General features: G+C 43.7%; 1 pseudogene; it reads right to left on the minus strand.

The window, feature by feature from the left end:
• Positions 1-5,106: 5,106 nt before the first annotated feature.
• On the minus strand, positions 5,107-6,265 carry LOC102002779 (annotated as a pseudogene).
• Between the last annotated feature and the right edge of the window lie 4,046 nt (positions 6,266-10,311).

Below are 10,311 nucleotides of genomic sequence, written 5' to 3' on the forward strand. Positions count from 1 at the left end.
AGGGAATAACAGAACAGAAGCTGCCTCCTTCATACCCTTACATATATGTTACCTGGAGATGTAACAGCTGTGCTTGAGACATTATATTAAAATAACTGGTTATTCTAATACTGGTCACTATTTGCTCTTCAAATTCAATTTTGAAGGTAAAGATGTTGCTGTTGCCTTCATCTTAGCATAGATATTGCTTTATATATTTAATGGTGATATCATAAGATCTATACAATGTAGAATTATGCTTCTATGCAGTTACCTCCTCAAAGGTATCAAGAGGCTTCATTTAGATACATAAATGTTTTTAGACAATGTCTCATGATGTAGCCATGATTGACCTGGAACTTGTTATATAGTCCAGGCTGGCCTCAAAATACAAAGATCACCTTCCTCTGCCTCCCAAGTGCTGAGATTAAAGGATGTGTTCCAAGCCCAGCAGGATATGTCTGTCTGTTCATCTACTCTGTCTGATGTTGGTGTAGACATTCAGTGTGTACACCCTATCTTCTTCAGTGCTGTTATTCCAACTTCTCAGCATCCTGGTATTTAGCACATGGCTCTTCTGGTCGGCCTGGAGCAGCTTGGGAGGATGGATCCCAGGAGCTAATATTAAGTCATTTTAAATAAAATAAATAAAAGTAACATTTCCTGTACACCTGAACTTATTAAGTATGGTTCAATTCACAGTACCTATATGTAGGTATGGGGAGGGAATGGAGTCCTCCAACCAATAACAGGGAACTTGGGACTAATTACTACAGCAAAATAGTTAAGAGCACAGCCTCCCTCCTGGCTCTTGTATACTTTCTACTAGTGCTGGCCAAGACAGGTGTTTCATACGCTATTTGCTAAGACCAGAAAAAGCTGTGGCCCTGAGTATATTGGGATCAGTACATGGAGACGGAGTTCTCTGAAACTAAAGCAATTTCTTTGTCTAAAATAATACGTGTCCAATAGCAATGATATATATCTAAAAGAGATAAATACCCTGGTATTTCCCTCTTACAGTGAACAGTTGATTATACCCTAGCCATGTGGAATTTTTAATTCACAACTCTCATATCTGACTCCATTGTTAGGTCTAAATAGTAAGGAGATTCTATTTATAGTCGTGGCACTGTGAATAATGCATCTGGCATCAAGTTCCAGACTTATCTGACACATTCACATCATCGCTAGGGTGACCAAACCTTCATAAATGACATAATAAAATTCAAAAAATTATTCTTTCTCGGGATATTATTTGATGTAAAAAGCACTGAAAAGTGAAAATTGTTCAGCCTCTCCAGTCATGACACACCTAAGCAAAGCCACAGAGGTAAATAGAGACTATATTCTGTGTGTGTGTGTGTGTGTGTGTATAGACACGCACACGCGCACACACACACACAAAGCATGCAATGTGATGAAAAAGACCAGGCCCATCTATATAGATTTATTTGCAAAATATTATGCCCAGAATTATTTGAGTGCCCTAAGTTTGTCAAGGCAGCTGGATGGTAAAATGTTATAACCTCTGAAGTCAAGAAATTTAAATTTATAGTCACCACATTAAGCATAGATGTTAAGGCATTAAAGTTAACACCATACAGAGTCATATAAAATATTGCATGTGCAAAGGGGCTGAGTTACGTCCATACTGGGAACCATAATTTAGAATTTCCTGACTTCTGAACATGTAACACATCACAGTAATTGATCTAACTCCTTGGAGCTAATATAAAATATCTTGTTAACATGTTTTCTGTCCAATTCTTTCATCATTTGCCTTTTGGCTCTTGGAGAAACAATCCATCATGTTAGAATGCTTTCACACACCTGCACAGAGCTAATATCGCAACGGAAAAACCAATGCGACCAGCATTGAGCGAAAAGATTTGTAAATCACTTAAGAGTGCTGGGAACATGGGCACTAGATCTGGATCATGTCAAGTGATATTTAGCCCTCGCCATTAATACTGTTTCCTTTGCCTTGCTGTGATAGCGGCTTCCTGATTCTGCTGGATGCGGTGGGTACAGGGTGCCAGTGTACTTACGCCTGCAGAATACGCACTGCTAACTTGGAAAGCTAATATTGTATACAAAAGAAAGGGAGAGTGGCTTATCTCATGGGGGGATGTATTATGTTAATCTCATCCACAATAGAACTGCACTCCTTTTTTAATCTGTGTGAGCATGTCAGGGTGGGAGCTGAATGTGCATTTGTTATGAGTATAGTGGAGGCCGGAGAAGGACAGAAATGCCATCCACCTCTTTTGAGACAGTGTCTCCCACCGGTCTGGATCTTACTTCTTACGCTCCATGGTCTGGCTAGTGAACCTGAGGGGTTCTCTTGTCTTCATCTCCCCAGTACTAGGATGACAAGCATAAGCCACCACACCTGGCTTTCTACTGTGGTTTCTAGTGAATGAACTCAAGGCCTTGTGTTTGTGTAGCAAGCACTTTACTGGCTGAGCCATCTCCCCAGCTCCTAAGAATCACACTATTTAAGGCCATTTTCTGTCAAATGCCAGGGTTATGTGTGCCTTCTCCACACTCACCTTTCACCTCTTGCTATCCTTTTCACCGGACTGAGTCTTAAATTTACATTTTCCTTAGTGCAGAGGCCTTATGCCCTGCTCCATGCCAGGTAAAGGACAAACAATGACCAACGATGCTAAAAACATTACTGTATTCCTGGCACCAAAGCCTCGTAGATGCATGAATTCATTGAAAGGAGTAGGACAGCATTGGCTATCAATTCACAGAGCAAATCTGCCCTACGGGCTCTTTGGTAAATAATGAACATCACAAACATGGCCTCACTCATTCATCGGGGGGTTTTCATGCTTGTTTTACGGGAGAACAGCGAAGTTGAGTCCTTGCAATAATTACAGTTGGCAAAAGTGGGAAGAAAGGAAGGAAGGAAGGAAGGAAGGAAGGAAGGAAGGAAGGAAGGAAGGAAGGAAGGAAGGAAGGAAGGAAAGAAGGACATTTATTCTCTGGTGTGCATAAAAAAAAAACATCTGCCTGCCCTACAGAGGATGTTCCTCCTCTCTATGCAGAGACCCTCCCTCTCTAGGCCACACACATAGAAGAATATCATCCACAGCATCTCTGACCTTCAGAAAAGGGAGGTTTGAGGCAAAGTACAGTTTGCCACTCTGAGTGTGTGTGTCTTAGTCCTGTTCTATCATTGCTTGGTGGGCACCAGGAAATGGCCCAGGTCATCCTTTGTCACACTTTTATTCTGTCCCTCCTACACTGACCTTGCCCTGACTTTGCTTTGTGATGTTTCTAGCATAGACTCAACAGTGATTCCCAGCAACCGGAAGGACAAAAAGAGAAAACCAGTGTGTGTGCTTGCTGAATGCCATCTGTTGCCAGCTCAAAGAAAAAGGCTGTGTGTGTGTTTTGTAAATCATCGTGGCCCACTGCATATAGAATAGAGAGTTCTATTACTTTTCACACAAGAAAAAAAAACGAACACATACTTTCTTTACCTAGGAGAGAAGCAGCTTTTTCTGGCCCCTCCCAGAGTGTCTCTTTTGCCCAGAAGCTTCTCTATGAGACAGCCTTGGGGCCTCCCCACATGTACATTTTAGCTACATCAGCACATTGCCAAAACATCTGGGGTGAGAAAAACATTTAATCATTCAAATTATTTCCCCCTGAGGCAATGCCAAACATCTGTCTAACTAGAAATATCTGTGTATTAGTCAGCTCTGGCTACCATAACAAAATACTACAGGTTGGGTGACTTAAACAACAGAAATATACGTACTCACAGTTACAGAGGCTGGGGGATTGGGATACTAGCACCAACGTAGTAGGGTGCAGAGAGAGAGAGAGAGAGAGAGAGAGAGAGAGAGAGAGAGAGAGAGAGAGAGAGAGAGAACCTCTCCTTTTAAAGGCACTAGCATTGTCAGGAGGATACCACTATTAAAATTTTATCTAGCTTAATTACCACCAGAGGTTCCATCTTTAAATTCCAAAACATTCAGGAGAACTATTGTATAAGCTCAATCTTCCATATGGGAGTAGGGACTAGAGAGATCTGATGTGGAATTCCCCTCTGTATGTTTAGAATACCACTGGTTAATAAAGAAACTGCCTTGCCAAAGCTACAGAGAAAACCTGTCTCAAAAACAAAAAAGAAAAGAAAGAAAGAAAATAAACTGTCTTGGCAGGGTAGAACTGGGGTAGGGGGAGAACTAAACTGAATGCTGGGAAAAAGGAGGCAGGGGTCAGAGAGCCACCATGTAGCCCTGCCAGACACAGAATGGAGGAAACTTTGCTGGTAAGCCACAGCCACGTGGCAACACAGAGATTGGTAGAAATGGATTAAATTAAGATGTAAAAGTTAGACAATAAGGAGCTAGACCTAATGGGCTGAACAGTGATTTTATTAATTCAGTCTCCTTGTACTTATTTCGGGAGTTTGGGTGGCTGGGAAATGAACAAGAATACATGATTCTGAACAATACCCTTGACTCCTTCATTGCTGCCCACCATGTCCTCCTATGCATGCCTCCCTGAGGGGTGCCATATCTCACAACAAAACCATGTGGGTGACACCACATTCCTTGTACATACAAAAATTTCCCATGGGGCTAGGATAATCTTGGCTGCTAATCCAAGACAGATATGTATCAAACACTTCCCTATTTTTCCAGAAACACAGACTTGGGGAAAAGATAACTAGGAATTCCAGAACAAAAGCAGGAACAGGATTAAATACTGTTAGATTTAGAGACGCACTAATTTTGTTGTTGTTGAGTTATAAACCACTCCAAATTGACCCCTGAAAACAGCGAGCACTTGTCATTGCCCAGTTAGTCAGTATAAGGTAGATGTGGCTCAATAAAGGAATATGCAGGCGAAGGCCAACACACCTTCCCCTCCAGACACGCAGGGTTTTGGGGGATTTTGTTGTTGTTGTTTTGCTAGGAAAACAAAACAGAACACAGAATGGCAGGAGGGAAAACAGGAACCCAAAAGAGTTGCAAGCACTGTATTCTTTGCCACTTTATTTTTTTATTTTTTTATTTTTTTTAGAGGGGTGCAATGAACTTTATTGATGGTATTCAAGAGAGTAGGGCTCCCTAAGCCCCCTCCTGCTATTCTGGGGGTCTGGGATGGAAACTGTGAGGGAGATGCTCAGAGTCAAGGGTTAGTTAGGACAGGGACTGCTCAGCAGCCGAGGACCTCTCTCTCGCTGTGTCCTTGCTGGGATGGGTGGTCCAGGGCGGGCTTCTTACTCCTTGGAGGCCATGTAGGCCAAGAGGTCCACCACTCTGTTGCTGTAACCGAATTCATTGTCGTACCAGGAAATGAGCTTTACAAAGTTGTCATTGAGAGCAATGCCAGCCCCAGCATCGAAGGTGGAAGAGTGGGAGTCACTGTTAAAGTCACAGGAGACGACCTGGTCCTCAGTAGAGCCCAGGATGCCCTTTAGTGGGCCCTCGGATGCCTGCTTCACCACCTTCTTGGTGTCATCATACTTGGCAGCTTTCTCCAGGCGGCATGTCAGATCCACGACGGACACACTGGGGGTAGGAACGCGGAAGGCCATGCCCGTGAGCTTCCCGTTCAGCTCTGGGATGACTTTGCCCACAGCCTTGGCAGCGCCAGTGGACGCAGGGATGATGTTCTGGGCAGCACCACGGCCATCTCGCCATAGCTTCCCAGAGGGGCCATCCACAGTCTTCTGGGTGGCCGTGATGGCATGGACTGTTGTCATGAGTCCTTCCACGATGCCAAAGTTGTCATGGATGACCTTGGCCAAGGGGGCTAAGCAGTTGGTGGTGCAGGAAGCGTTGCTGACAATCTTGAGGGAATTGTCATACTTGTCATGGTTCACACCCATCACAAACATGGGGGCATCGGCAGAAGGGGTGGAGATGATGACCCTCTTGGCCCCACCCTTCAAGTGGGCCCCAGCCTTCTCCATGGTGGTGAAGACATCAGTAGACTCCACAACATACTTGGCGCCGGCATCCCCCCATTTGATGTTGGCGGTATCTCGCTCCTGTAAGATGGTGATGGCCTTCCCGTTGATGACAAGCTTCCCATTCTCAGCCTTAACTATGCCTTTGAACTTGCCATGGGTGGAGTCATACTGGAACATGTAGACCATGTAGTTGAGGTCGATGAAAGGGTCATTGATGGCAACAATGTCCACTTTGCCAGAAATGAAGGCAGCCCTGGTAACCAGGCGTCCAATACGGCCAAATCCGTTCACTCCGACCTTCACCATCGTGTCTCTGGAACGAGGCTGGCACTGCCCGAAAAGAAGCGGTTGTCTCCAAAACAGGGAGGAGCAGAGAGCCTTTATTTTTTTTTATTTATTAAAGATTTCTGCCTCCTCCCTGCCACCGCCTCCCATTTCCCTCCCCTCCCTCGATCAAGTCCCCCTCCCTCATCAGCTCGAAGAGCAATCAGGGTTCCCTGACCTGTGGGAAGTCCAAGGACCACCCACCTCCATCCAGGTCTAGTAAGGTGAGCATCCAAACTGGCTAGGCTCCCCCAAAGCCAATACGTGCAGTAGGATCAAAACCCCATTGCCATTGTTCTTGAGTTCTCAGTAGTCCTCATTTTTCGCTATGTTCAGCAAGTCCGGTTTTATATGCCACTTTAATTTCAATGAGCTATGTCGCATTGATAATCACTCTCCTGCTTTGAGCCATCAATGTTTCATTCAGAAAAGGAGAATAAGACAGTCACACAATCTTAAAGACTCCTATCACTTATAGATCCTACATATAAATTAGGTCATTCCCTAGATGCTTCCTATTAAACACCTACTTAAATCACTGTGGACGTAGAGAGAGGAGCACGTTTTAGCCATTAGGACGGTGCTTTGTTCAGAGTCCTGTTGAACAGAGTGATTGACTGGCTGCATTTTCTTATGCCTCTTATACTGACATTGTAACCAAAACCATAAAGCTCAGAAAAATGACCCTTGACTGGGAGATCTGTTGAGAATCAATTATTTTCTAAACCTCCTCAAGATAAAAACACCCCAGTAGGGCGAGAGTCTTCATCTCCACAGCCTGCAGGGGCAGGATGAACTTCTGAGATGGTACCTGCTCACCGTCCGTTCTCATAGGCTCAGACTCAGAGCACCGCCCCTTCTCTTAGCTGAGGCTCAATGCTCTGCCCCTTCTCGCAGGCCTAGACTCGTGGCACCATCTGTTCTCACAGGATTAGACTCAGTGCCCCTCCCCTTTTCATAGGCTCAGACTTACTTATTTTCTACACTCCATTTTCTGCCTTCTAATATGTGAAAAAATATTTTGATAGATAACTAACACAGCGTCTAGGGTGCAATTGCTATACCACATTTATAGATTTAGGAAGTGTGTGAGAAACACAAATATTTGCAGTGTTTGCCCCCTAGACAGCCAGCACGCTTTTCATAAATGTCTTCACCCTGGCTTCACGACTTCCTGAGGCTCTGCGTGCTCTAATGCTCCCTGTAATACATGCTCACTAAATATTTTGTAAACGTGTCTATTGAGGTGGAAATATTATTTACTATTAAAGTTGTGTTTGCAAGTCGCCGAAACAGCTGGCTGGAGAACGACACCTCCAATCGTTTCGGTGCCTAATTATGCCACACATCCAGACATCTGGGAAGCATTTGGCGTACTCTGCTTTTCTCCCGAACATTTCGGTGTCCTGCAGAGGCAAGCCTCAGGAAATGACTGCGGGTGTTTGTGGCAAGTGGGGTGTGCGATGTGGTAGGTAATATTTTGAAAGTGGCCCCTGGGAGGAATACTTGAGTAAAGTTGAATTGAAAGTCGGTTCACCCCTCTCCATGATGATTGCCGTGTAAATTTAGGCTATGGTTTTGGTCACAATAAGGCAATCGGCAGCAGGAGTCACCACGGCGTCCTCTCTTGCAGACAGGAAGAAGAGAGGATGAACCTGAGGTAGTCTAGGCTATAAGCTCTCAAAGCCTGCCCCCAATGATGTACTTCTTCCAACAAGCCTTTATACCCAGCTTGGTGAAGCAACATTTATTTATTTATCTATCTATCTATCTATCTATCTATCTATCTATCTATCTATCTATCTATTTATTTATTTATATTAAGAATAGGAAACATGAACACTTTGAAGCATGTGAAAATTATTAGTAGTAAGTAGCTAACTCAGGAAAAAAATACAGAAGCTATAGCATTTCCCACCCTAGCAATACTGTTGTTAAAGTATGGATGAATGATGCCTGGTATCCTCTGAGGACATACACTGTATAGTGAATAAACATGTGCTAACCCCTCTCAAGCCAGCATTGTCACTTCAAGTGTGGCCAGTTTCATGAGTCCACGTATCACTCCTGTAAAACCAAATCCCTCACTAGTTCCTTTATCCACTGATTGTGAACATGTTCTGCGTGAGGTACTAGACCACAGGCTCTGCCTCTGAAGGACTCGTAGAGAACAAAGGGTTAGAAAGAGGTGTCAAAAATGAATTTTAAACATATATTTTGCTATATTTGTGTACATTTGGACTTCTGGGAGACAGCTGGATAAAATGTCACAGGTTTGCTTTTTTTCCGTAGCTTTAGCTGACCTACAGTCCATCATTACTCAATCCCAATCCCACTGTACGAGGCAGAGCAAAGGGGAATGCCTGGAAAAGCCCAGAAGAATGGCCCCCTTTCTCCTAAGGGGACTGTGTTCTTGGCTATACATTTCTTCAGAATGATTCCTTGTCACTAAAAATCATCAAGACAAGAGAGATTCCTGAATGACTTAGATCATCCCATAGAGACTGAGTGACTAGGCGTCCAAGAAGGTACATCCAGTTTTCTCCAAACGTGTTCTGAATCTTTGCACCTTGATCATTATCGCTTTCTCAACCAATGCTTCCCCCGTATTGCATAGTGTAAACACTATGAAGAAATGAAGTTGGTATGCCTTCTAAAAAATTTTATAGAACAAAAATAATTAGGATAAAACTGAGTTTGGCTATTAGCCATTTTCTGATTTTCCATCAGAGGCTGCAAAGGAGTTGCAACCCCAGCATTTTCACTAAGGGAGCCTAGTGACAACTGTTGTTGGGAATCCAAGGTGTTTGTAGCTGTACATGGCAGAGGATGGATAAGACGTGTTCTAAAAATGGTATTAATCAGGCATCTAAACTATGTATAGGCATCAGCCTCATCCTTTATCAGTTCTTCTGAGGTAATTGGTGACTGAACTCACTCACAGACGTTAAAGACGCAGAGTTGACAAATGTAATGTTCATTCAAGGTCATTCCCTCTCTTTGCTCTTTTGTTCTATAATGTTTTTGGTGTAGGAGGGTCTTCTTTCTATGTGTTACTTTCATTAGTCAAATAAAGAAACTGCCTAGGCCTTTTGATAGGGCAGAACTTAGGTAGGCAGGGAAGACAGAACTGGATGCTGGGAGGAAGAAGGCAGTGTGGCAGACGCCATGGCTCTCCTCTCCGAGATGGATGCTGGTTAGACTCATGCCGGTAAGCCACAGTCAAGTGGCAATACACATTAATAGAAATGGGTTAATCAAGATGTGAGAGTTAGCCAATGAGAGGCTAGAGCTAATGAGCCAAGCAGTTGTTTAAATGAATATAATTTGTGTGTTGTTATTTTGGGATATAAGCTAGCCAGGTGGCCGGGAGCCAGACACAGTCCTTTTACAACTGTTTTACTATAGCTGCATGTGATCATATTGCTATACTGGTCACTTTTTTATTGCTATGATAAAATACCATGGCCAAAAGCAACTTACAGCCAGCAGTGTCTATTTGGGTTTATAGTTCTGGAGATGCAATGTCTGTCACAGCAAGAAGCCATGGCAGCAAACGGCAGGAGCAGAAAGTTGAGAGATCACATCTCACTGGCAACAGGAGACAAGAAGGTGTACATGAAATGGGGCTCAGCTATAAACACTCAAAGCTTATCCCCAGGGATGTGTGGACCTTTTCCAATGAGGCTTCACATCCTAAAAGATCCCTGACTACCTCTAAAAGCACCACCAACCAGGGACCAAGGGTTCAAACACGTGAGCCTATGGGAGAGGATGGTGAGTGTCCCATTCAAACAAGCACACCTGCTTATCAAGGGCCATCAACAGGAGTTAGTCAAGGGCTACACAGAAGAATTCTATAAGTACACCTCACAGCTCGTGGGGGTTACCGCCTTTTGTGATATCTATCCATAGATAGATGAGAGAGAGAGAGAGAGAGAGAGAGAGAGAGAGAGAGAGATGATAGGCAGATGATAGATAGATAGATGATAGGCAGATGATAGATAGATAGATAGATAGATAGATAGATAGATAGATAGATAGATAGATAGATAGATGAT

The sequence above is a fragment of the Microtus ochrogaster genome, linkage group LG4 (assembly GCF_000317375.1).
Source record: "Microtus ochrogaster isolate Prairie Vole_2 linkage group LG4, MicOch1.0, whole genome shotgun sequence".
In the NCBI taxonomy this organism is placed as follows: Eukaryota; Metazoa; Chordata; class Mammalia; order Rodentia; family Cricetidae; genus Microtus; species Microtus ochrogaster.